Source organism: Palaemon carinicauda, chromosome 19 (assembly GCF_036898095.1).
Source record: "Palaemon carinicauda isolate YSFRI2023 chromosome 19, ASM3689809v2, whole genome shotgun sequence".
Taxonomy (NCBI): Eukaryota; Metazoa; Arthropoda; class Malacostraca; order Decapoda; family Palaemonidae; genus Palaemon; species Palaemon carinicauda.
The window spans coordinates 73,393,061-73,400,352 of record NC_090743.1 but is presented as its reverse complement, the minus strand read 5'-3'; the positions used below and the strand labels follow the sequence as shown (position 1 = coordinate 73,400,352).

Below are 7,292 nucleotides of genomic sequence, written 5' to 3'. Positions count from 1 at the left end.
AGAAAAGCTGCTTACCATAGCTAAAGAGTCTCTTCTACCTTTACCAAGAGGAAAGTAGCTACTGAACAATTGCATTGCAGTAGTTGACCCCTTGAGGTAAGAAGAATTGTTTGGTAATCTCAATTTTGTCAGGTGTATGAGGACAGGGGAGAATATGTAATGAATAGGTCACACTATTCGATGTACTGTATGTGGAGGTAAAGAAAAAAATAAGCCGAAACCAAAGAGGGGAATCCAATGTTGTACATTCTGGCCAGTCAAAGGGCTCAATAATTCTCTAGCGGTAGTATCTTAACTGTTGGTTGGTGCCCTAGGTGTAAAATAATACTTTTGTTCTTTCATTGATGTGTACAATAATACTTTCGTTCTCCCATTGATGCGATCCAATATAATACTGTCTGATCAGTCAAAGGACCCAATAACTCTTTAGTGGTAGTATCTCAACGTGGGGGGGGGGGGGGGGGGGGGGAGCTGGTGCCCTTTCCATCCTACTACCTAGGTGTAAAATGATACTTTTGTTCTCCCATTGATGTACAGAGATATTTTTGTTCTCCCATTAATGCAAAATGATACTTTTGCTCTCCCATATAGGTGTACAATAATACTTTTGTTCTATTGATGTGTAATAAAACTTTTGTTCTCCCACTAATGTACACTAGTACTTTTGGGTGTTAAGTAATTTCATCCATTCTGTGAAGTCCCTAAGACTGTGCAGCACATGTGGTCGAGAGTCCAAGCCTTGTTGACTTGATAAGTCATCTTATCTGCTAATGCTTTAGTTAAGTAATTTGATATTCTCAAAGTTTCTCGAATAGTCTTGTAAATTCAGTGATGTGTAGCCTTTGCTTAGAAGCTAGACTACATAAAAATCCTTATAAGTATTAATTGTTTATCAAGAATTATAAATTGTTTATTGATGTCACCAGGAATAGTATTTACTAAGTATATACTATGAATACACATTACATAAATGATTTGATTTTTTGCATTTAACCAATGTTATTTCTGGTGTCAATGACAATAGTCTTTCTTATGTTTTAAATTCTTGAATATTCAAAGCGATGAATTAATTGGTTACTGATGTGACTACTTTATTATAGCTTGGCAGCATACCTCGTACCTCTCACTATTAGCACACGAGTAATTGTCGTGAAACTATTATATACCATACGTGTTTGAACTTACTACATCTCCATATGGATAACAACAACAGCAAATACAGCCGTTTTTAGTCCACTGCAGGTCAAAGGCCTCAGACATGTCCTTATTCATATTAGGGGTTTAGCCAGTTTTCATCACTACGCTAACCACTGGTGATTAGTGATGATGGGAGATTTTTGTCTGATCACTCAAAGCAAGCCAACCTAGTATATGTGGCCCTGACCAGTACAGCTTTGCTGATTATGGCGATAAGCGAACCCTTTCATCACGTTAAGGTAACTCCACTCAGAATGAGAAAAACTTTTTTATAATGTCGGTGTTGGTTTAGTTGTTTCGATAAAATGAGAAAATAAAACTTAGTTTATCCTTTGGGCGTTGAAGAAGAAAATGGTCATATTAGTATTATTCATGGTACGCCAAGTTCTGAGAAAACGCACCCGGTCACACCCTTACTGCATAACGAGTTACCAAACAGATAGTGTAGGGAGAGATGACAGAGGTGATGGGCGGGCTATACACAGGAACTCTCCGAGAAATAAGGGTGTGACATGGTGCACTTCCTCTGAGTAAAGTGTAACAGGAATTCCTGTGTCCAACTGTACATATATGTAAACAAGAGTATGCGTAGTATTGCTTATATTATCATAAAATTTGAAGCTGATGATGTCTTAAAAATAAGTTAATCTCATATTGAAAATAGATTTGATAGAGGAGACTGGGTTATGTTATTTCAGTAATGGGCTTCTGACTTTCATGATTATTTTGAGTAATTCTTGAAATATATAAAAATTTGTGGCGTATAGTTAAACTTGTGTATCTTAAAGCATGTGGAATATGCAGAATAACTAATTGTTAAGGCACAAATCACCGAATTTTGTTGTTAACGTTCTCTAAATGTTTTATTTCCTAATTGTCCATTACTTCTCCGGACCTTTTGCAGGAGATGGAAGAGTGGAAGAATCCTCATCACTTGACTATTTTTCCGTGTTTGACACCTGAGGCTTATAGCATCCTGCTTTTCCAACTAGGGTTGTAGCTTAGCTAATAACAATAATAATAATTGGTATGGAGCCAAATATATTGCTGTAATATCGGGATTAATTTCTGTTTCCTGTCATGTGGAAATCATCTATTTCAAATTAATTCAGTCAATCTCTAAAGGATGTCAAAATTAGCAATGAAATGCATTATTATTATTATTATTATTATTATTATTATTATTATTATTATTATTATTATTATTAGCTAAACTATAATCCTAATTAAAAAACAAAATACAACAAGCTCAAGGGGTCTTACAGGGAAAACAGCCTAGTCTGGTAATGGAGTAGAGAAGTAATTAATAAATTATAAGAGAGAAAAGAAAGTATATTAAGATCAGTAACAACAATGGTAGATACCTACTATTCACTGTTCGTGTTTCATAACCTTTGTTATTATTATTATTATTATCATTATTATTATTATTATTATTATTATTATTATTATTATCATTATTATTATTATTATTATTATTATTATTATTATTATTATTATTATTAGGTAAGCTACAACCCTAGTTGGAAAGCAGGATGCTACAAGCCCTAGGACTCTAATAAGGGAAAGACAGGCCAGTGAGGAAAGGAAATAAGGAAATAGATCAACTATATATGAGAATTGATGAATAAAAACTATGAAATGTCCTAAGATCAGTATAACCGTTGATATAGATCTGTCATATATAAACTATGAAGAGAGACTCAAGTCAGACTGTTCATTATAAAAACATTCGCTGCGAGTTTTAAGTTATGTAGCATAATAAAGTCAAGTCTGTATAAGAACGTATAAATTGATTTTATTTGTATTTTGTTCAGTTTGCTATACTTAAGATTCCGAAAACTATATTTTGGAACAAAACATTGTTTTAAGTCATGTGATTTTCATTATTTGCAAACGTGGCAAAGTGGAGTATTGCTGTTTTCATATTTTGATGGAAAAAAAGTCTGGAGTTTTGTTGATAAAATAAATCATTATTTTGGAAGCAGGAATATTTCCCACACAGTACGCAATAGATATAAAGTATTTGTTTCTTTTTCTCTTAGCTATATTCTAAGTTTGCTTGATAAGTGTCGTATTAAAATCTCTCTCTCTCTCTCTCTCTCTCTCTCTCTCTCTCTCTCCTTCCTGCGCGCACATGAGTCAGCCTAGCCCCTCCCAATTATGACATGTGATCGATCGATCCACACTAGACCAAAATGGGCTAGGCCCATTTGTTCTCTGCTGTTCTCACATCATTTTCTATCCCATTTTCTCTGCCTATTTAAACACCCATGGTCCTCTTACCCCTTACCCGGAGACCCCAGTCGAGCGACGAGCTTATTTCTAACTGCAGCAGCGTGTGCTTTAGAGAAAAGAGATCAGTGGTATGTATGATTATGTAAGTGATTTAAAGTATGTTTAGTTTTATTAAAAATTACTTACCTTTGAATAGCTTGCAGACAAATAAATTCGCAGCGACCAGTCCCACGCAAATTTTCCATTTTCTTTTTCGTTCCATTATATATTTCACTTTCTACGTTCACACGAAGAGTTTTCTTTATGCGTTGCTCCAATTTTTCACTTTTTTAATCACTGTGTTACCAACGTTTGTCTTTTCTACTCGATATTTGTTGTTACCTTTAATTTTGTTTATACATTTCCAAAAATATAATTATGTGCTAGAGAAGGCAGTGAATATATGAAACATCATATCCAGTTTTTATATTACCAAAACGTTTTCTGGTTTGCTTTTTTTCCATCTTTTTATTGTTTTTTTTTTTGTTACTTTATCATCGAAACTTGCCTAGTTTTGTGAAAAAAAAAAATATTTTACAAGCTATCAAAAAATTATCCAGGGTCTAAACCTGCCTCAAAGCACAAATGAAGAAAGCTTCTCAGTTCATTTTACTTTGTTACCTTTAACTTTTGTTGCTTTTTTTTTTCTTTTGTTAATTTTGTTATTATAAAGTTTCACTAATGCTAACCATTCGACAGGCTCTAAACCTGCCTTTAAAGCACAACTACAGAAGTCTTTCCCGTCTCTTCTTTCTCTTTTTGCCTCCCATTCTGATTTCCAGGTCCCTTTCTTAATGTATCACTTACAACTTCTCTCTCGACACAACAACCTCCATGCCACTTTCCTCGTCAGAACTAGCGAATGGTGGGTTGTGACGCAATTTATATGTTTAAGATAAAAGGCCAATATCACGCCGATAAATTATCATATCTTTTCCTGCAGGACTTCGCAGGGCTTCCCAGCAAGCCTTCGTTTTCTCCCTCTAATCTGTATCTTCCTCGGTCCACCAGAAGGAGATAACATCTCCAAGGGCTCGAGGGATAAATGTCCCTCCAACCTCCGCCCTTGGAAGGTCTTTCGTCAGTTCCGTCGGCATGATGGTGGTTCTGAGGAATTTGCGTCCATTTTTTTTCTTAATAAAATTATCCATTTTTGTTAAGATCGTGTTAGCTTGATTAGATTTTGATTAAACAGACCTTCCACGTGTCCATATGCTACCTTTGATACCATATCATATCTATTGTAAAATGGTATTATTATCCGGTTTTATCTTTTGATTATCTTATCCGGTGGTATCACTCCCCCCACCACTCTCTCTCTCTCTCTCTCTCTCTCTCTCTCTCTCTCTCTCTCTCTCTCTCTCTCTCTCTCTCTCTCTCTCTCTCTCTCTCTCTCGCCTTTTCGTTTTCTTCCCATAAATTACTTGGATTTCTAGTACCGTTCTCTCGCTTAGTTTAGGAAAGCTGTTCATTTCTACGGAAGGATTTGGACAAAGGGCAAAGACCTCCAAAAAGAGACCTGGTCCATTTGCAGGAGATGGAAAATTGGAAGAATCCTCACCAACTCTTCTGAGAACACATTTGACAAAAAGTAAACACTTTCAAAAAGAGACAGAATCATTTTGAAGGAGATGGTAAAATGGAGATTTCTCATCAATTCTTCTGAAAACGCATTGGACGAAGGGAAAAGATTTTCAAAAACAGACATGGTACTTTTGCAGGAGATGGAAAAGGGAAGGTTCCTCACCAATTCTTCTAAAGACACATTTGACAAAGGGAAAAAACCTCCAAGGCATGGTCCTTTTGCAGGAAATAGAAAAGGGGAAGAATCCTCATCAACTCTTCTGAAAACCTATTGGACAAAGAGCAAACACCTGAAAGAGACAGGGTCCTTTTGAATATGGATAGGTGGAAGACTCCTCACCAATTCATCTAAAATCACATTAGAAAAAGGGCAAAGACCTCAAAAAAGAGACATGGTCCTTCTTCTGAAAACACATTGGACAAAGGGCAAAGACTCCAAAAAAGATATTGTCCTTTTGCAGGAGATAGATCAACTACCCGATTAGGAAGATCATTCTACAACTTGGACATAGTAGGAATAAAACTTTTAGAATACTGTGTAGTATTGAACCTCAAGATGAAGAAGGCATGACTATTAGAATTAACCGCATACCTAGTATTATGAAGAGGTCGGTACTCTCCGGGAAGATCTGAATATAAATGATGGTCAGAATATCGAAAAATGCCATGCAACATGCATAAAAAACTAATTGAACGACAGTGCTAGAGATTAATATCTAAATGAGGAATAAGAAATTTAATAGACTGTAAGATCCTGTCAAACAAAAGGTAGAATGAAAGAATTAAAACACTTCTTCAGAATAGATTGATCACCGAAAATTTAAAAAGAACTCTCAAGAAGCCATTTTTTTTGTGCAATAGAAGAAGAAATATACCTAACGTGTTTCTCAAAAGTAAATTTTCTGTCCAGAATCACATAAGATTTTAGGAGTCATACAGAGTTAAGGAAACATTATCAATGCTGTGATTCGGATGTTAAGGAGCAACTTTCCTTGACCTACTTACAGTCATACTTTGAGTTTTGTTAGGATTCAACTTCATGCCCCCATAATTTTCGCAATGCACTAATTTTAGCTAGATCTCTATCAAGGGATTCAGCAACCCCAGATCTACATTTAGGAGATGGAATTGATGCAAATATTGTAGCATCCTATGCATATGCAACAAACTTATTTTATAAGCCAAACCACATGTCATGTGTATGTAGTATGAAAGGTTATGGGCCAAGAACAGTATGTGGAACACCAGATATCACATTCTTGTACTCACTTTGGTGCCCAACAACAATTTATTTCCTGTTTATAACTTTATCATATGCAGTAAGTTAACTTTTAAGCATAGATTTTAAGGATCTAGTGTAGACCAGGTCGAACGTTATAAGTATTATAAGCAATCAAGTGCTTACCAGATGCAACCAAGACATTCGCATACATAGTACTTGGAAAGTCCCTAACAGTTATTGCTGACAATTCCCGATGTTCAATCGGGGATTTAACATTCCCAGGATGCGAAAATTGATTCCCTGATGGTTTTCACTGAAACTGTGAAAACTACTTCACGGTATCAAATTTCTAAAGAGGTGTCTATTCAACTCCAAAGAAATAATAAAATATTGTGCTTGCAATGCACGAATCTATAGTAAAGTTATATAACTAAAATCACTTAAAACAATTTGTCTTTCATCAAGAATGGCAAAGATTTAATTGATATGTTTAAAAGTCGATCATGAATGACAGAGGAAAGGAACAGGAGGAAGTCTTAAAGACTGACCATATAACACACTGATCAGCGACCAAGCCCCTCACCATCAAGTTAGGACCAGAAAGGGCCAGGCAATGGTTGTTGATGACTCAGAAGGTAGACCCATAGGCTCTCCCAAACCCCTCATCCCTTGCTTACAGCGATGGTGAGGTTGCAGAAACTACTACTTTTTTATAGAAACTATTGAGCTTAAACATATCTAAAACCACAGTTTTACAGATTACTAGGCAGGAACTTTTTCAGTAGGCTATTAGATCACTTTATATCCCTGATTTTGATACCATAGTCCTTGATTTCCAGAAGATGACTTCTATATTTGTCTCTTAGGACTTCTGTGTATTCTTGTAGCCAAATGATGTTAGTTTCGAGCATAATGAAATTAATATTCGGAGAATTGATTTGCATATTTCTTAATAAACTGGCAGTTTTAAGAGTCACAAAGGATGTTAACTAATAATAGTTACAACTTTTTA

The 7,292-nt window shown here is 35.4% G+C and overlaps 1 protein-coding gene across 3 annotated transcripts in view; it reads right to left on the bottom strand.

Annotated features, from left to right (window-relative positions):
* Positions 1-4,334, bottom strand: part of LOC137658673 (GATA-binding factor 5-B-like) — a 126,520-nt gene extending 122,186 nt beyond the window's left edge. For 2 of the 3 annotated variants that reach the window (XM_068393621.1, XM_068393623.1), the window contains exon 1: positions 3,622-4,333. The gene's annotated coding sequence lies outside the window, so the exon portion shown is untranslated. Of the gene's footprint in view, positions 1-3,621 lie in introns of all 3 variants that reach the window. The other variant, XM_068393626.1, reaches the window with a different exon arrangement.
* Between the last annotated feature and the right edge of the window lie 2,958 nt (positions 4,335-7,292).